Raw genomic sequence first — 21,057 nt, forward strand, 5'->3', positions numbered from 1 at the left:
GAACTACTGGACTTAAAATGTTAATTTTGTTTCTCTCTCCACAGATGTGTCCAGACCTATTGAGTTTCTCGAGCATGTTGTTTTTTTTTAGATTTTCAGCATCATCAGATAATCAGAGGGTTAGATAGGTTGGACAGTGAGAGCCTTTCTCCTCAGATGGCGATGGCTAGCACGAGGGGACGTAGCTTTAAATTTAAGAGTGATAGATATAGGACAGATGTTAGAAGTAGTTTCTTTACTCAGAGAGTAGTAGGGGCATGGAATGCACTGCTTGCAACAGTCGTAGACTCACCAACTTTAAGGGCATTTAAATGGTCATTGGGTAGACGTATGGATGAGAATGGGCTTCAGGTTGGTTCCATAGGTCAGCGCAACATCGAGGGCCAAAGGGCCTGGACTGCACTGTAAAGTTCTATGTTCACTATTTTGCTTTTAGTTACTGGATATTTCAGGATTTAACAGAATTTCAACTGGCCTCAATTGTTCTGTGTTCAAAAATATCATGGAACCCAGTAACCAGAGATTATCAGTTTGTCAAAGAAAAGCTTGAAGTTAATAATATATAATTTTCTGCAAGTGTCTTTTTCTCTTCGTGGGATCTGGGTGGCGGCTATATGGGAGTGAAAGCTGTGATAGATGTTTCACTCTCAGTTTTTGACATGGCCCAGTATGTGATTGTTAACTGTTAATCATTCCCAGGTGCCTGTTATCTGCCATATGCTGTGGATCATTACATCTGTAATTTCACTTGATAGTATCCGGCATCAGAAATAAGCAGGACAGTTCTGACAGCTGCTGCCCTGCTCCAAAATGTGCGACTGCTCAAAAGCCACAAAGATAATTAACTCTGGAGCTGAAAGGTCCTCAACTATATCATGCTGATCAGACACAGAGAGAGCTGTAGAGTCACAGAGTCAAACAGCACGGAAACAGACCCTTCGGTCCAACCAGTCCATGCAGACCATAATCCCAAACTAAACTAGTCCCACCTTCCTGTTCCTGGTCCATATCCCTCTAAACCTTTCCTAGTCATGTACTTATCCAAAATTTAAGTGTTGTAATTGTACCCTCATCCACCACTGCCTCAGGAAGTTATTCCACATGTGAGCCACCCTCTGTGTTAAAATAAAATGCCCCACATGCCTTTTTAAAATCTTTCTCCTCTCACCTTAAACCATTAACCCTATCTATACCTCTCATTATTTTATAAACTTCTATCAGGTCGCCTCTGAATTTCCTGCGCTCCAGTGAAAAAAGTCCCCACCTTTCTTCATAACTCAAACCTTCCATACCTTGCAACGTCCTGGCAAAAGCTTTTCTGAACCCCGTACTTGTAATGATTCAGGGTGTGTTCCGCAGCAGTTTGCTGAGTTCAGTAAGTCATCAGTTTTGGAATCATAATTGCTCAATGCACTAAAGGATTGGGGTGTGGGATCTCTCAATCTCCACCCTCAATGTGGTTTCTCAATCATCTTCTCTCACATGAGACATATGGGAACCAAATTATATCATGGCTGTTAATGGTTTGGATACGTTGCTTTGTTTATGATGCATTAGAAAGTAATATGTGGGGCAATTGGACAGAACTATGACTGACACAAATTCAATGACTTCTGAAGAGTGAGTAGAATGGACTGGGACACTAAGAGAAATATCTACATCCTGGGAGTTAGTATTGACTTGAAATTCAACTGGACTCATTATATATATGTGTGGTGGTACAAGTGCAGGTGAAAGGCTAGGAATACTGCAGTGAGTAACTCATCTCCTGACTCCCCAGAGTCTGCCTACCATCTACAAGGTACAAGTCAGAAATGTGATGGACTACTCCGTACTTACCTGGATGGATGCAGCTCTAAAAGCAGTCAAGAAGCTTGACACCATTTTAGGAAAAAGCAGCCTGTTTGATTGGCACCACATGCATTCCCTCCACCACCAACGGTCTTGTGTACTATTTGCTAGATTCCCTGCAGAAAATCACCAAAGATCCTCAGACATCACCTTCCAAACCCACAAAAAACTAATATCTTGTCAAGGCCAATGAGAGGTAGGCAATAAATGCTGGCCAGCCAGCTGCACCCATATCCCACGGGTGAATTAAAATAAAAAGAGAAAGGGGCAGTGAATCTTGGATTAAAGCAAAATACTGCAGCTGCTGGAAATTTTTTTTAGATTAGACTTACAGTGTGGAAACAGGCCCTTCGGCCCAACAAGCCCACACCGACCCGCAACCCACCCATACCCCTACATTTACCCCTTACCTAACACTACGGGCAATTTAGCTTGACCAATTCACCTGACCCGCACATCTTTGTGACTGTGGGAGGAAACCGGAGCACCCGGAGGAAACCCACGCAGACACGGGGAGAACGTGCAAACTCCACACAGTCAGTCGCCTGAGTCGGGAATTGAACCCGGGTCTACAGGCGCTGTGAGGCAGCAGTGCTAACCACCGTGCCACCCACAAATCTGAAAGATACACAGAGAATGCTGGAGAAACTCAGCAGGTCTGGTTGCATTTATGAGGAAAGAAACAGAGTTAATGTTTTGACTCTAATATGACTCTCCTTCAGAATGGATGAACATTCCTGAAGAACCAGCACAACAGACGCAATATGTTAACTCTCGTTTCTCACACCACAGATGCTTCCAGACTAGCTGAGTTTCTCCAGCATTGCCTGCATTTGTTTTCCAGTGAATCTTAGAGCTATTTAAGAGATCACTTTTCAGATACTTTAATTCAGATGTCTTTCTGGGGACATTTCCGAGATGGAGTACAGGAAATACCCCAGTTCTGCACCTCTGAAGTGAGATGAAGGGATGAGAACAGAACAGATGTACTTCTTCCCCAGAACAGAATAAAATGCCAGATTTTTCTGGTGCCTTGCATTGTAGCCTATAAATTGGTGCCCCTTTAGTGTGTTAGAAATCAGGTGCAGGAGTACAGCAGTGTGATACTGAGGCAAGCACTAGGGGTTGACAACTCTCATCAATGTTTTCTTGAAGGTCTTGCACCAAGATCTCCTACCTTCAACCAACCCACCTTCATCCTTACTATTGGTCACCTGGCACCATCTTCCTCACCTAGCTGTTATCAATTGGAAGGTATCTCAGTTACATTTTTACCGAATAAATGTTGGTTAGATCATTAAAAATGAATGTTTTATTTTACTGATTGATGTGGGGGCATAGGGGAAGTGGTCTAATTCCAGATTCAGGCACCTTCTGTAAAACCAGTTTCTGTTGGGCAATCAGTTTCTTACAGTTGCTAATGGACAGTGTCGAAGGCTACCTGGGGTTCACCTGACAAAGGAGCAGCGCTCTGAAAGCTTGTGATTTCCAATAAACCTGTTGGACTACAACCTGGTGTCATGTGACTTCTGACCTGGGATTTGAAAGAACGAGGGGGTTTTTATAGAAATCCATAAGATTCTAACATGACTAGATAGGTCAACTCAGGGAGGATGTTCTCAGTTAGGAGAAAGTGAGGACTGTAGATACTGGAGACTGGAGTCGAGAGTGTGGTGCTGGAAAAGCACAGCAGGTCAGGCCGCTCCTTGGATGACTCACCTGCTTCTCGGGATGCTGCCTGACCTGCCATGCAATCCCAGCACCACACTCTCAACAAGGATGTTCTCAATGTCCAGAGAATCCAAAACCAGGGATACAGTTGAACGCTTCAGACAGGCCCTTGAGCATAGATGAGGAGAGCCTGTGGAACTCTCTGCCACAAAAAGCGGTTGAGGCCAAAACATTGAATGTTTTCAAGAAGGAAATAGATGTCGTTCAAATGGTGAAAGGGATCAAAGGGTATTGGGAAAAAGCAGGAAAAGAGGACTGAGTCAGATGATCAGCCATGATCAGATTGAATGACAATGCAGGTTCAAAGGGCCGAATGGCCTACCCCTACTCTGATTTTCTCTGTAAGGCATCTCGAATTTGTTCAGCATTCTTTGCTTTCTCTCTGATTGGGTTGGTGACCCTTGTTGGGTTGCAGCAGAGAATCTACATACCTGTGCTCCCCATGCATAGAACTGGTTTATTACATCCACTGGCCTTAAAGGTCAAACCTTCCTTCAGATCAGAATGAGACTCTCTTCATTATATACCTACAGTAGGAAGATTGGGAAAGATGAGATTGGAGTGGTGCTGGAAAAGCACAGCAGGTCAGGTAGCATCCAAGGAGCAGGAAAATCGATGTTTCAGGCAAAAGGTCTTCATTAGGAATCTCCTCTGCCCTGAAGCTTTTAAACCTCTCTCACTGCAACCCCCAGGTCATCTCCTCTGCCCTGAAGCTCTTCAACCTTTTCCTGCTCTTCAGATGCTGCCTGACCTGCTGTGCTTTTCCAGCATCACTCCAATCTTGACTCTAATCTCCAGCATCTGCAGTACCCACTTCTGCCTAGATTGGGAAACATGCCTTCCCATCTCAATCCAGGAGTCTGAAATTGACGCTTCGATTAGAAACAGTGAGGAAACTATTTTCTTCTAAATCCCATCACACAACGTGTCAGGGACAGCTCATTGCAAATGCAGACTGTATGGAGCCGTCCGGAGTTCTCACTGATATCTTTGCTGACGTGGATCCATTTGTTTATGGGTGAACAAGATGGTTTTCAGGAATCGGAACTGCAAGCAAACTGACTGAGCTAATACTTGGTAAGCTCTGCCGGACATGCATGGTTTGCCCTGCACTCGTCCTTTCCAGATTACTTCACTGTATAGAGAAGTCATGGAATTTCCTGGTACATTTCTTTTTTTGCAAAAAAATATATTTCAAGTTTCATTTTGATTTATTTTCAGTTGACATGTTGCTGCTCATCTCAGCTGCCACCATTTGATATAATAATTTATCTACATCTACTATGCTGAGTATCAGAGGGTCAACACTAGCTTTGAGTTAAATAGGGATAATTGTATTTAAGCTTTCCTTTATGGCTAAATCTGAATTCTTAACATATTTCATATCTAAATCTCTTTTTCCTCCTCATCTAAATCCTTTCACTTATTGGTTTTTGTTTCTTTCACTTATTGGGCTCTTCTTAACTCATTCTGGACATTGATTGGTCTCTTCTTAACTGATTTTTGACATTGACTGGTCCTTTCCTATCCACATCCCTTTATTGATTGGCTGCTTCTGAAGTGATTCTCTTCATTAGTCCATTCTTATTCAACTCCCTTCTTTGGTCCTTTGCATACAAGAATTCCTTCTTTGATTGGTGCCTGCTTATCTGAATCTCTTCATAGACTGGTCCCTATCAATTCTTTACCCTTTTTTTCCCACCATACTTGCTTTATCCTGAGCCACTTTGTTGGCACAGTGGCTCAGTGATTAGCATTGCTGCCTTAAAGTGTTAGGGACCCAGGTTTGATCCCAGCCTTGAATCGCTGTCTGTGTCGAATTTACATGTTCTGCCCTGCTTCAGAGGAAGGGTCACTTGACCTGAAATGTTAACTGTGATTTCTCTCCACAGATGCTGCCAGATCTGCTGAGTTTTTTCAGTAATTTCTGTTTTTGTCTCTGATGCAATACCCTCTATTTGCCTGGATAATTGCAGCTCCAACAACACTCACGAAGCTCGAAATTGTCTAGTACAAAGCAGCCTGCCAGTTTGGCAACACATTCATAAACATTCACTCCCTCTACCACTGACACTCAATAACAACAGTGCATATTATCTACAAGGAAATTCTCTAAAAATCCTGACATAACACTTTCCAAACTCTTGACCGCTAGTATCTAAAAGGACAGGGACAGCAGATAGATGGAAGCACTACACTTGCAAGTTCCCTTCCAAGTCACTCACCATCCTGACTTGGAAATACATCTCCATTTCTTCACTGTCACTGGGTCAAGTTCCTGGAATTCCCTCCCCACAGGTATTGTGGGTCAACCCACAGCACATGGACTGCAGTGGTTCAAGAAGGCAGCTCACCACCACCTTCTCAACTGGGGACGGGCAATAAATGTTGGCCCAGCCAGTGACACTCATGTCCCACAAGTGATTTTTAGAATGAAAACATGTGAGGAGGTTTGGAGGGATACGGGCTGGGTGCTGGCTGGTGGGACTAGATTGGGTTGGGATATCTGGTCGGCATGGACGGGTTAGACGGAAGGGTCTGTTTCCATGCTGTAAATCTCTATGTCTCTGTGGAGAGTTTGTACCACTGGAAGCAAATGCAATTTCAGGATACCCTTATGGTTCAGATGTGGGATATCCCAGGGTCTCCAGTAATGTTCAGCCCTGCCATTGCTTCCTCCTGTATTTCGACCTGCTGAAACACTATCTTTTGCAAAAGCTTAGTGCACAATGAGATTTTGCGTTCAGCTTTAGCTAGCTGCCCGTTACAACACGCGGATTGCATTCTCCCAGGGTCTTATTAGTCAGAACCAGATGGAGATATTAATAACCTCGGTTATGTGAACTTGTTGTGCATCAACAAACTTGTTGCCATATAATTTTAGCTGTGAAATGTGCTCGGAAACTAACGTTGAATAAGTTGCCAGAATTTGCCTCCGGCAGATAAGAGTTCTGGGTTTTATCTGGTGTATTTCTTCATCAAATATACTGAAAGGGCAGTGGGAAATACAATGATAATAGACCTTATTAAATTCATGCTTAGCTATTGACACATCTAGTCCGTGACCCTTATTTGTTTGTGTTTTGAACTTTCTTGAGCCTGAAGGCAGGTCAGCAAGCACAGCTGAAGATGGGTGAATAGTGCTCAGTGTGAGTTCATGGACAAATACATTCCACGGTGAAATTTAACCCTTAAAGATAGCTGCTGGATTTAATCATCTAACCGCATGGACTTCCTGTTTATTCAGCTGGTCGGGGAGCAAGACTGCAGCTCTCCTTGCAGCATCACACAATATAGATAAGCAGGGCTACAGGATAGCGAGAGTTAAGAGCTGCCTTCTTCTGTCATGTTCTCACTCTCTCTCTCTCTCTCTCCCCCCCACACCCCCTTCACTCTCCCTCTACGTCTCCCTCTCCCCCCTCCCCCTCTCTGTCTCTCCCCCCTATCCTTCTCTCTTTGTCTCTATCTCTCTCTCCCCCCTCTCTCACTCCCAATCTCTCTCTTTCTCTCTCTCTCTCTCTCTCTCTCTCTGTCTCTCTCTCCCCCTCTGTAGTGTGGTGGCGTACTGGGGAGTAGACAGCAATAATAAATGTCAGATGGGCCCCAATTAGGATTTTATGAGTGGGCTGACGAGAAATCACCAAATCTGCTTTCAATGTGCACAGGTTGAATTTTTAAACAGCAACATCTGGCCTCGAAGGTTTGCACTAAGATGAGGCTGTAAATATTTATTATAGAAGTGAAATATTTCAAGGCTCGATGATGACTTGATAGTAATGTCACAGGGCTAGTCATCCTGATGCTCTAGGGGAATGGGATCGAATCCCAGCTCTATCTGAGGAATGTAAAGGTGTGAAGGTTAGGGTGGATTGGCCATGGTAAATTGCCCAAAGTGTCCAGGGATGTGCAGGCTAGTTGGGTTAGTCATGGGAAATGCAGGGTTTCAGGGATAAGGTGGGAGGATGGGGAATAGGTCTAGGTGGATGCTTTTTGGAGTGTCAGCATGCACTTAATGGGCCAGATAGCCTGCTTCCACACTGTAGGGATTCTATGAAATACTATATCTATTGCACAAAGCATGTCTCAATAATAGTTGATTGAGTATTAAACAAACTTAGTTTTTTTAAACAAAACTGTTCCATTGAGTACCTGTCATTTTGCTTCCTCTAACATTTAATGGTCCTTGTGGCACTGTGGCTCGGTGGTTAGCACTGCTGCCTCACAGCACCAGGGTCCCAGGTTCGATTCCAGCCTTAGGCAACTGTCTGTGTAGCGTTTGCACATTCTCCCTGTGTCTGCGTGGGTTTCCTCCGGGTGCTCCGGTTTCCTCCCACAGTCCAAAGATGTGCAGGTCAGGTGAATTGGCCATTCTAAATTGCCCATAGTGTTAGGTACATTAATCAGAGGGAAATGGGTCTGAGTGGGTTACTCTTCAGAGGGTCGGTGTGGACTGTTTGGGCTGAAGGGCCTGTTTCTGCACTGTAGGGAATCTAATCTAATCATAATGACAGTGAGAATGATCATGAACTGCCATTAAAAACCCTTTCTAAGGAAGCTGCCATCCTTACCTGGTGTCCTACATGTGACTCCAGAACCATAGCAGTGGCATTGACTATAAACTGCCCTCTCAAGTAGCCAAGTAATTCAGGGACAATTAGGGATGGGCAGCAAGCACTAATGTTTCTCAATAACAGCCACATCCCATTCAAAGAGCAAAGGAAGCAAAGCCACATTACTGTCAAGGAAGCGATTTGGAGAGAGTTTGTTCCAACGATTAACAGTTAGCTACTCACTGTTATACAGTTGGTTTTTCTCCCATGATGTAAACTCCTCAATAGAATAATGTGTTTGACCTCAACACTGGCTAAGCTGAATCCTATAATTCACTTAAAATGATTTATGTGGAGTGAAGCCCACGTTATTATATGACTGCATTGTTTCACGTTTTTTTACATTTTGGTTATGAATTAGATTGTTGGAGTAGCTATCACAGTTATTTCAGCCTTTGAAATGTTTGTTTAATGAAATATACTGCATGTAATTTTTCCCACTCTGATGTGGCCTGAGCAACAGTGAGAATGGTGGAAAATATGGGAGAGAATGAAACAAAGTTTGTGAGAAGATTTGTAGTTCGGGTGCTCGACATGACCAGCTATCCTTAGTAGCCACACACGCAGATGACAAGCAACATGAATTCGACTGGGACAACGCTACTATTATAGGACAAGCCAAACAGAGAACAGCCAGGGAATTCCTAAAGGCATGGCACTCATTCACAGATTCAATCAATAAGCACATCGACCTGGACCCAATATACCGACCACTGCAGCGGACAGCTGGAACTGACAACCGGAAGCGGCAGATTCAAACCACTACAAATGCCGGAGGAAAGATCACAGAAGCACTTCACAGGAGGCTCCCAAGCACTGAGGATGTCACCTAGACAGGGGACGAAATGTCTGCAACACAAATTCCCAGCTCGGCGAACAGAACCACAACAACGAGAATGAAACAATCAGAATTTCATTGTTGAGAAAAATGATTCTAGTTTTTTTGTCTTGAATGGTGACGTCACAACCTTGCCATGTATTTTCATCTCATTAAGGCTCCAATTAAATCCCATTTCTAAGTCTGCCCTCTCTCACCAAGAAACTAGATAGTACCATCTCCTGACGTGTGATTTCCCCCCGTTGGGAATTTGAACACTTTCAAAGAGAGCAGCTGACTTGCTGTTCCATCCAGTCGTCTGACTGCTACTTCGCAACAGTGAATCTGTACTCTCCACGTTGACCATCCTCCTCGACCCCTTGTCTGTGACAGTTGGCATCGACAACTCACCATCCTCACCACATCATCCTCCTTGCTCTTGGACCATTTCTCACACCAAATCAGCCCTTCAACACTTTGGAGCTCCGGGACTTGCTTGCAGAGACACACATAGATCTGTAGTGGATGCGTCACAGTCATAGAGGCATGTAGCTCAGAAGAGGCCCTTTGGCCTATCAAATCTGCACCAACCTGTGGAAATGCCACTTTCTAGCAATTGAGCCTTGAATGTTATGAACTTTCAAGTGCTCATCCTTTTTAAAGGCTGTGATGGTTCCCACCTCAACTATCTTCCCAGGCAGTGCATTCCAACCCCATCACTCTCTGGGTAAAAGCCTTTTCTCCTCAAAACCTTTCTAAGCCTCTGACCCTTCAACCAAGGGGAACAGTTGCTTCCCATCCACCCTGGCCATGCCCCTCATAATCTTATACACCTCAATCAGACTTCCCCCTCAGCCTTCTCTCCTCTGAGGAAAACAACCCGAGCTGATCCAGCCTCTCTTCAGCACTGAGCTGCTCCATCCCAGGCAACAACCTGATCAATCTCCTCTGCATCCCTTTCAGTTCAACTGCTTCCTTCCTCTATCGAGGCGACCAGAGCTGCACTCCAGCTGGAGCCTAGCCAGAGTTTTGTAGAGCTCTTAGCTTGTTTCTTTAGTGCACAGGTTCTTCATTGCTCAGCTACAGGCTCACAGCCTCTGTGGTTGCGTTCCTGTTAGTGTGGAGGCAGAGGAAGACAGCTTGTGATGGTGAGCATTGGACAGTAAAGGCGGGTAGTGGATATGTCACTGTGTGGCTCCATGCTGTTACACAGGAAGCGGGTTTACATAGCAAAACCACTGATTAGATTACTTACAGTGTGGAATCAGGCCCTTTGGCCCAAGAAGTCCACACCGATCCGCCAAAGCACAACCCACCCATACCCCTATGTTTACCCCTTACCTAACACTAGGCCAATTCAGCTGACCTGCACATCTTTGGACTGTGGGAGGAAACCGGAGCACCCGGAGGAAACCCATGCAGACACAGGGAGAACGTGCAAACTCCACACAGACAGTCACCTGAGGCGGGAATTGAAGCCGGATCTCTGGCACTGTGAGGCAGCAGTGCTAACCACTGTGCCACCGTGCCGCCCACAAAGGAAGTGGAGAATGCGGGTATCGATCCCACTACCTCTCGCATGCGAAGCGAGCGCTCTACCATTTGAGCTAATCCCCCGGCATCTGCTTCAAGCAAGCTACTCTGTGTGAAAGCCAAAGGGAAGCAGTCTTTACTGGGGTGATAGAACATAGAACATTACAATGTAGTACAGGCCCTTCAGCCCTCGATGTTGCGCTGACCTGTTGAACCAATCTGAAGCCTATCTATCCTCAACTTTTCCATTTTCATCTATATGTTTATCCAATGACCATTTAAATGGCCTTAAAGTTGGTGAGTCTACCACTGTTGCAGGCGGGGCATTCCACGCCCCTACTGCTCTCTAAGTAGAGTCGATAATCATTTTGAAGATGTTGTCACATTCGGCGCTGGGGCTGGTCCAATTCCATTCCAGGGGTCAGTCAAGTATTTGCTGCTATCAGAGTCCAAGGTATGTGTCCTTGCAATCCAGGGACTTGGCCATTGGTCAGTCCTGTAGGTCAGGAGCAAGCTAGCTTGAGGTTACAGATAGGTCAGTCAGAGAGCCGTTGAGATTAGTCTGGGGGAAGTGTGGTTGGGCTACTTCCTGCAAAAAGAAAGATCGAGTATGCTGCAAATGAATAGAAGAGCAGTTCGTGGTGACTTAGGAGCAAGAGAGATGATGAGAGATTTGGATGAGTGGGAAGTGCGGAGGGCAGGAAGGGATAGATGTTTGTGAGCTGAGGTGGGGGTTACATGTGAGAATGGTAGTGTATTTTGAGAGGTGCATGCAGTGGTGGGTTCGGCTGAGTGGTGGCCCTGCGAGTAGCAGAGAGAAGAATGGAGCAAGATTTCCACATTTCAAGGAGAAGATAACATTGAGCCTTTTAGAGCTCAGAGGTTTTTTCACCTTCTCCTGCATGCTGGGCAGCCCTTTCCACCCAGGGCACAATACTGACACAGGCTGTAATTTAGTCAGATAGTGTGGCCTCAGGAAAAAGACTGTCATTCTGTCCACCACCTCATCCACAAGGGTTTCCAGGGCCTGGTTTAGGAAGCAGAGCAGGAGCTTTCCTTTCTGCTGGGCTATGTCCTCAGTGGAAAACCACAGTGTGAGAGTCAGTTCCTGGCTTCCAGTGTCTGAAAGGGGGTGCAACTGGCCTTAAAGTGTGAAGCCAATGGCATGAATCCCAGAGGCTCTGCACCATCTCCACGTCTCTTACTGACTGATTCTCAAAGGAAGGCACCCAAGATGCTAGCTGCAGATATTTTCTTATATCAACCCAATCAGAGCTCTCTTTACACACCTCTGCTGCAGGTGGGTCTTGAACCCAGGCCTTCTGGGTTAGAGGACATTGCCACTGCAGCATACAAGATTCTCCATATGTATTGCGGTGAATAGTTGAAGATTGTGTGAGAAAGGCTGTTCTGAGTCATCTCAGACCAGACACCCTAAATCTCACTCAAGAAAACACTTTAACTGAACTTAGGAAAACTTCACCCACAGCCTTTGTTACTCCCAATTTTGACACCTTTTGATTTCTTTCAGAATTGAAGTTATATTTTAATCAAATACATAATTGATAATCACCATCTTAGTAGCCCTAAATAATTGAGAACATACAAACTTCCATTTATTTCCACTGGCCTGCGGTCTTTGTTTAATGGTTTTGTAAGGGTTAAAGTTCATGTTACAATAGTACCATCCAAGGTGTTCTGGTCTTGCTTTCAGAGGGAGCAGATGCATCTGTACCAGCTCCCTGAGGTCCTTGCAATTACTCCTGACCAAATTTACTTGTACCTATTACTATCATGCAACAAACCTTGTTATCCAAGAATAAAGCCACTCCTGTAGATTTGCCACAGTGGTGTGTTGTGGCCACTAACTTCTTTATAGGCCCAAGCCAAAGCAAAGATGAAAGAGGTTTTGTAACCATTTTACACGCTCCTTGTCCAGTACCACATGCAATAGAGGTGGCAAATACCACAAGGTAGTAGCAGTGGCCATCTGGGGAAATATCATTCTGAAGTTGAGATAACAATTAGAGGAACTCCCATTCGCAGCTGCATGGTTAAAAGTTGAAAGAAAGTACATTTATGTAATTTAAGGAACGCAACACTCCAATTGTACAAAGCAAGCTCTTATAAAAGGCAGAGCGGTGACTCCAGGTAATTTTGTGGATTAGTTGGGGAATAAATATTGGCCTCGACAATGCGAGATCTCTCGCTTCAAATTTGGAATGATGGCATGAAATATATCCAGTTGTGAATGCCGACTGAGCTTCAGTAAGTCTTATTTGGAAGAGGGCACCTTCAACAGTGCTGCACCCCGCCAGTACGGCACTGGGAGAATGTCAGCTTTTGTGCTCAAGTCCCTGGACTGTGGCTTCAACTCACAAAACCTGACTGAAAGTTGAGTGTGCTACCTGTTGAGTTTCCCATGATCAACCTTGAGCATTCTTGTATCCCTGATTCTTCTATCTTGTAAGATGTTTGAAACAGTATAGACAGCAATCTTCAACAACTTTTAATTTTTGGTGTCTAACGTCTTTAAATTTTGACTAGTGCTTAAAATTCCACATTTGCAAGTGGAAACTGCCCTCTAGAATATTTTAAAACTGTAGAATGAAGCATTCCTATGCAACCTTCTTTAAATCTTGAAATGGAAAGAAAGCTTTTATTGCTATTTTGTATTAATATCATTCACATATAATCAGTACTTTTGACGGAATTGCTACCTGACCCTGAATTGTTCCTGTGACTTCACATTCTGTTATTCTGAAATAGCCTGTGTGATTGTCTTCCTGCAGAAGCAATGACATCCCTGTTAGGTTCTAGTTTATTTTGGTAGCTCTGGGATTTTCTTGATGCCAATGATTATCTTTTTAAGTTTAAGTTACAAAATGATCACTTTTTAAAAAAAATCATTTAGTTGCATAGTTGCCGTAATGTGAAAAATAACCTATTAATTTGGCATCCAGAGCTCTGTCACAATCAAGGGGCCATTCAGTTGACAACTACAAGAATAGGCAATTGCTGAGGGTCGGTGAAAGCGAGGACTGCAGATGCTGAAGATCAGGGTCAAGATTAGAGTGGTGCTGGAAATGCACAGCAGATCAGGCAGCATCGGAGGAGCAGGAAAATCAACGTCTCGGACAAAAGCCCTTCATCAGGAATTGCTGAGGGTACCCTTCCCTCTCCTCCTCATGCCCACCCATGAATGAATGAGTAATTGATAGAAACAGCAGGAATTAATGCTCATGTTTAGCAGCAATATAAAATGTTGGATGTGACATAACAACAGGAAAGACTTAACTGTTATACACGATACGTCTTTAGCAATGTTGCTGACAAGCTTTGGACGAAGTGAGAATCTGGGCTGGAGGCAAGGTGTCACCTTGACATATGACGCTCTTGTCAGCAGTCAGTCTGGGCAGTACGATACAGACAATCTGACAGTTGATGAGCTAATAGCAATATCCTTCAGCATTGTGCCCACACGATATGCACAAGATTGAGATGTCATATTCGGTAGTAGTTAGTTGTTCATAAACTTCATAATCGCTCTCAGTCACTGTGATATATATTACATGAGTTAATATTGTAGGGAAGGGGATAGCCCAGCGATATTACGGCTGGACTGTTAATCTAGAGACCCAGATAATGTTGTGGGGACCCAGTTTTGAATCCTGCCATGGCAGATGGTGAAATCTGAACTCAATAAAAAACATGTGGAAGTGTAAGTCCAATGAATCCATTGTTGATTGTTGGGGAAAAGCCCATCTGGTTCACTCAAATCCTTCAGAGAAGGAAATCTGCCATCATGACCTGGTCTGGCCTACATGTGACTCCAGACCCACAGCAATGTAGTTGATTCTTAACTGCCCTCCGGACAATGAGGGATGGGCTATAAGTGCTGTCTGGCTAGTGAGGCCGACATCCCATGAATAAATAAAAAACATCACATGACACAGTTTTAATAATTTCAAGGACATGAGCAAAGAACATATTACAAGGACTGATTTGACAGCATTTTCAAAGAATCCGCACAAAGCTGTGGATGGAATGGCCTCTTTCTGTGTCGCAGGATTGACTCTGTGGTCTCTGTTGTGTATCGACTGGAATTGAAATACCGATGAGATGAGACACCATCACAGATATATGCTCAAAGTGGTACACTCTCACTTCTCCAGCTCACAATCAACTTTTCTGAATTTTCTGGATTACAATCTGAACAATGTCTAATCATGTGTAAATATTTACCCAAAATATAAAGCATCGCTTAAATATTATAAAGCAGTAATAAAATTGCTTTACTTATCCACATACTGTGTCTTGTGTGTTTCCATTGCCAAGGTATGGGACAAAGCTGATGACGTCAAGGGAGTGCTTGGCTTTGCTCAAAGATTTCCTCCCATTTGACATTTCCACGCAATTGACTTCTGGACTTAATGTATTGTGTTATGCTACCATTACCAATAAAGCCACTAGACCATGGCTTTAAGTCAACTGTGGTAAACTATTTATCGGAAATGTTTAAAAATGGTGGCCTGTCATCCAAACGCAAAAATATTTTTGTTTAACTTAATTGGAGTAAATTAAGCTTGCAACTTTGTATAAATACTCCTTCTTAAATTTAGCACTAAGTATGTGGAAAGATTTACAAAGGCTATCCAGAACCAACTGGAAAAATATCATTACTCCGTATCAAAAACTGTTAGCGCTGTCTGACTGAAATTTGGGAAGTCAGGAAAATTAATGAAAATCACTGTTTTGCGCGCAACGAAATATATGCCAATCAGATTAGATTTTCCATATGTCAGTGATAGTTGGAAAGCCAGCAATTAGGTAGTTTGCATCTGGAGGGAAATTTGTTCAAAGCGGCGAAAATGTCTAACCCATTTTTGCAGCCAAATTTCTATCAGTCTGAATCCATTATGAGTACAACAATGGGTTGAATCAGATGCTATAAGCAGTGCTCAACTATGTATTGTTGAGGTCTTACAGCTCAAAGCACCAACCTAATGTTAGGTATTTTTTTTTTGATTATAAGCAGAGGTGGATAGATGATGGTGACATGATACAATGGGTCTGATTGTGGTCAAAGAAATTTTTTAAAAAGTTCATATCTGGAAAAATGAGGCTTCCATGCAACTGCTGTGAGGATAAGAGAATTCACATTTGTTTCTATCTTGTCAAGGTTTAAATGAAATTATATAGTGAGAAAGCTCTTTAGGGTTTGCTGGCTCAGTTGTCATTTGATTTATTATTACGCTTGTTAATTAAGATGACTATTTGCTCACTCATGTACCCATGACATTTTGTTTGCACTTTTTTCAGTTTCAATAGCACAAATGAATGGGTAGAAAGCAAGAAATAACTTGCATTTATTTAGCACAATCACATATTCAGGACATCCCAAGGTGGTATTAACCTGAAGTGCACTTGCTACTTCAATGTAGAAAACATGGCTGCCAATTTGAACACAATGTATTTCTACAAACAGCGAGTCAGTGATAATTAGATAATCTATTTAAATAATAATTAAAAACAGAAAGTGCTGACCAAACCCAGCAGGTCTGGCAGCATCTGTGTCGAGAGAAAGAGTTAATGTTTTGACTCCAATATGACTTTTCTTCAGAACTGATAATGAATCTATTTTGATGATGTTCTTACCATCTCACTCAGGCAAACTCTGAATCACAAGTAGATACACTTTTCATTGTCATTATAATCCTAACCAATCCTGCCATTTTCTTTGTCAATTATTGTTTTTTTCTCCATGTCAAAGTGTTTGTCACTCTTTCTTCCCTAACGCAATTCATTCTAATTGTGAAAAACCTTATATATTATATGTATATACAGCACAGAAACAGACCCAGTGGCTCAACTAGTCCATACTGGAGTTTATACACAACACAGTCCTCCCGCTACCATAACTTATCTCATTCTACAGCACCTACCTCTATTTCTGTCACTTTAGCATCTAGCTTCTCCTTTAACACCTCTTTGCTTTTCATCTGACCTTGTCAGAGCAGGTTTAACTCACCTTGTTTTAAGTTAGGAGGTTTCTTATGATTTTCACATTGGATTTTGGAAAGATGAGCTTATATTGATTCAAATTGGTTTTAACATCCTCTGTATTTTTAGCATTTGATGTGCTGGCCAGTACAGTGATGATGTCACTTGGTTACCATTTCCGTTAATTACCATTTTCAGTGATTTTTTTCTTTACTTTTCTAACCCATTTGGACCCTTTGTTCCAAAGCAGTAGTTGGTCTCCCACGCTCCTTTCGGAAAAGCAACACTGCTCACCTTCATGTGCGCTGAAACTCAAGATGTAAGCTCGACAAATTTTATCCCTTTGGAAATGTTGGAGGAATCTCTGCACATATGGAAGGGTCATGACAGTAACTTGTGTCATAGTTACACAATTTCTGACTATCAAGACTGAAGCAGGAATTTCAAAATCAAAAAATCCAAGCAGGGAAAACTTTGCGGTGGTCTCGTCTTAGCATCAGTATGGCTTTTCAAACTTAGAACCTAGAAACTTATAACTTTAGACAGAATGACTTTCATCAGTGACCTCGTTGGTGGCTTTCTGAGTCACAAGGTTCTTTTCTAACTCCCAGTTCAGGATAAAAATCAAGGCTGCCATTCCAGTGCCGTAGTGAGGGATTGTGGTCTTACTGGCAGTACATCTTTCGGATGTAATGCTAAACTGGAGGATCGTCAGCTCTCTGTGAAAGAGTTGTGGTGCCACAGTGAAGGAGTGCAGGGAAGTAGTCCTCAGATTCTCCTCAAAATTCACCCCTTCATCAGCATCAGAAAAACTGATGATCTGTTGATTGCTGTTTGTGGAACCATGCTGTGCGTCGATGCTTCAAAAGTACTTCATTGGCTGTAAAATTGTATTGTGACTCCTGGTCATGGTAGGTGTTATATAAATGAAAACATTTTAATGCATCACTACCAGCAGCCAAGGTAACAGACCACAGTGAAATTTCTGGATAATGTAGCCTTTTCATCTTTTAACTGTTTTTGGGAGCTGAACACCAATCACCTTACTGAAATACATTTTTGTCTTGCACCTTTATAGTTGGGAGATGGTTATTAATGCTCCTCTCAATTGTGTGTCTGCTAGATAGCCAGGTGATATGTTCACCAAGAACTTCTGTGCATGTTGAGATCCACAGAAACACAAATGCACAGCCTTAAAAAGAGAAGTAATGATTTGATGGCAAAGATGTTTTAAGATTTTAGACTGCCAACATAATGACAGCAGTTGCAACACATATTGGATCATTTTTTCTTTACCTTTTATCCTGTAAGATATTCATAGCACAGAGCAATTTAACTTTTATGCAGTGAAACTTTACAACAAATTAGCTAAGTGTCAAATTTGGTGAGTTGAGTGATGGGTTTCTCTCTATGCTATCTTCGCAGACCCACTTCATTACTGGTACACTATTTCCCAGTGGCCTCCCTCTCATTGTATTCTCCCACTTGTGTTGGTAGAATCTTCAAGGATTCCTGGCTCACTTGCTGCCTTTAAGACTCCACTATGTATCTGATCATTGCGGCAGTCCACTGCTGTCCCACATGGTGCCTGTGGATTGACCCCTGCCATGGTGGGCTGAGGCAAATTGGCACCTTGCTTTGTCCATTGGGAAGTGTGTGAGGTTGCTGCCCATGGACTGTGACCTGAGATGTTGGTGACTTATGGAGGGCCAGTGAGCAAATGGTCATTTGGACTCACCGGATAACTGTTTTGACCTTTATGTTGGGAATTGTCACTGTCTGGTTTCGATCTGGCAGGTGGGAGAATGGGACCTCAATGATCAGTGAGACAAGAATGGATTTGATTTGATTTATTGTTATCACATGTACCTAAGCGTAGTGAAAAGTTTTGTTTTACGTGCAGCACAGACAGACCATAACATACAAGGGCATACAGATCATATCATGTTTAAACAGAGCGAGGCATACAGGGTTACACTGCACAGGAGGTGCACAAAGCAAGATCAACATTAGATTTGAAATGTGAGAGGTCCATTCAGCAATATAATAACAGCAGGGAAGAAGCTGTTCTTGAATCTGTTGGTGCATGTGTTCAAGATTCTGTATCTTCTGCCTGACGGAAGAAGTGGAAGAGGTTATGACTGGGGTGTGAGGGGTTGTTGATGATGTTGTTTGCCTCTATGCAGCAACAAGAAGTGTAGATGGAGTCCATGGATGAGACGTTGGCTTGTGTGATGGACTGGGCTTTCTGTAGTTTCTAACAGTCTTGGGCAGAGCAGTTACCTTACCAAGCCATGACGCACCTGGATAGGATGCTTTCAATGGTGCGTCTGTAAAATTTGGTGAGGGTTCTTATAGAACTGCTGAATTTCCGAAGCCTCCTGAGGAAGGAGAGACATTGTTATGTCACCTTGATTGTCACATGTATGTGGGTGGACACAGACAGATTGCTGGCTATCAGCACTCTGAGGAACTTAGCACTCTCGACCATCTCCACCTGAGCACTGTTGATGTAGATACAAGCGTGTGCTTCTCCTTTCTTCCCGAAGTCAAAGATGAATTCTTTAGTTCTGCTGATATTAAGGGAGAGATTGTTATTATTACACCATCAAGCATTCCATCTCTTTCCTGTACTCTGGCTTGTCATTGTTTGATATCCGGCCTATCCTGGTGGTGTCATAAGTGAACTTGTAGATGGCGTTCAGACAGAATTTGGTGACACAGTTGTGAGGGTACAGGGAGTGCAGTAGGTGACTGAGTGTGCATCCTTGCGTGGTGGTGGTGTTGAGGATAATTGTGGAGAGGTATTGTTGTCTACCTTCATTGAATGTGGTCTGTGGGTCAGGAAGCTGAGAATCCAGTTGCAGAGGCAGAGCCAAGACCTAGGTCTTGGAGTTTGGAGATTAGTCTGGAGGGGATTATATTGTCGAAGGCCAAGCTGCAGTCAATGAGTAGAAGCCTGATGTAGGTATCCTTACTGTCCACATGTTCCAGGGATGAGTGTAGGGCTAGGGAGATGGTGTCTGCTGTGGACCTGTTGTGTTGGTCAGCAAATTGCAAGGGATTGAGGCAGACTGGGAGGCTAGAGTTGATGTGAGCCAAGACTAACCTCTCAAAGCACTTCATAATTATGGAGGTCAGAGCCACTGGGAGTATCTGAATACATGCAAATAAGTCTCTTGCTGCTCATGAGTCAGAATCATTGGCTTTCAGATCTTGGTTGAGAAATGGGACGTCAGGAGACCCCCTGCTCTCATAATTTTCCCGATCTGCTCACCATTTCCCACTTGGTTCAGGGGCTGGAATGAGTTTAATGAGGAAACACAACCATGAGGAAGAAAAGTCTGTCTGGTCTTCTCTTCTATAATAATTTTTATTTGCTCTTCCCTATTCCATTTTATCAAAAACAACATTGACTTGCATCTAAGTAGTGCCTTTAACATAATAAAATGTCCCAAGGTATTACATGGAGAGAGTCTGATTCAAAATTTGGCACTAAGCATTGTAAAGCATTGACCTCTGGCCAAAGAGTTTGATTTATCCATGTATTACAAGATAATACATGGCTTGGAAAGGGTGGATGCTAGGAAGTTGTTTCCATTGGGTGAGGAGACTAGGACCCATGGACACAGCCTTAGAATTAGAGGGGGTAATTTCAGAATAGAAATGAGGAGACATTTCTTCAGCCAGAGAGTGGTGGGCCTGTGGAATTCATTGCCGCAGAGTGCAGTGGAGGCCGGGACACTAAATGTCTTCGAGGCAGAGATCGATAAATTATTGATGTCACAAGGAATTAAGGGCTACGGGGAGAATGTGGGTAAGTGGAGTTGAAATGCTCATCAGCCGTGATTGAATGATGGAGTGGACTCGATGCGCCAAATGGCCTTACCTTCACTCCTATGTCTTATGGTCTTAAGGTCTTATGATTTTATGGATGCCCTTAAAGAGGGAGAAGGTGTGATGGAGACCAGAAAGGTTTAGGATCAGAATTCCAGACTTGCGGACAGCAGAACGCAAAACGGCCAATGGTGGATAAATTAGAAGTTACTTTTGCTGATTGAAGGCTAATCAAGTCAGTGTGCCCTACACTGCAGTGTGTGCTTCATGAGAGAGAGTAGTTTAACAAAGCGTAGGGCAGTAAATAAGAAAAACGGTCCTGGCATTTGGGAAAGATCTAGTGATGGAGTTTCAAAAGCCTGACATCCAGAGGAATTATGGGCCCTTAGCTAATTGTTGCATTTGTATGATCTAACTTGCCAGGGCGGCACCTCTAGTTCAGCACCCTCTTAGCAATTAATCACCAACTATAAGGTGCTAGTCTTTGTATGCCAATGGAGTGGGACATAATGTAGAGTGCGGATTCTAGAGAAGGTGCTTGTGCACTCTATATGCTCAGCCTTGCAACCTCCATGACAGCCTTGTCAAATGTAACATGCACACTATCTGTGCTGTGTGGCTGTTGCTTGCCCAATATAATGAGGTAGTAGTTCTGCTATGACAACAGTACGCAGT

General features: G+C 43.3%; 1 protein-coding gene and 1 non-coding gene across 2 annotated transcripts in view; one reads left to right on the forward strand and one right to left on the reverse strand.

Annotated features, from left to right (window-relative positions):
• Window positions 1-21,057, forward strand: part of bmpr1ba (bone morphogenetic protein receptor, type IBa) — a 504,629-nt gene that overhangs the window by 19,916 nt on the left and 463,656 nt on the right. The gene's annotated exons all lie outside the window — the stretch shown is intronic.
• On the reverse strand, window positions 10,554-10,626 carry trnaa-cgc (transfer RNA alanine (anticodon CGC)). Its single transcript has one exon. It is a non-coding gene; the product is annotated as a tRNA-Ala (tRNA).

This window comes from Hemiscyllium ocellatum, chromosome 36, assembly GCF_020745735.1.
Source record: "Hemiscyllium ocellatum isolate sHemOce1 chromosome 36, sHemOce1.pat.X.cur, whole genome shotgun sequence".
Classification (NCBI taxonomy): Eukaryota; Metazoa; Chordata; class Chondrichthyes; order Orectolobiformes; family Hemiscylliidae; genus Hemiscyllium; species Hemiscyllium ocellatum.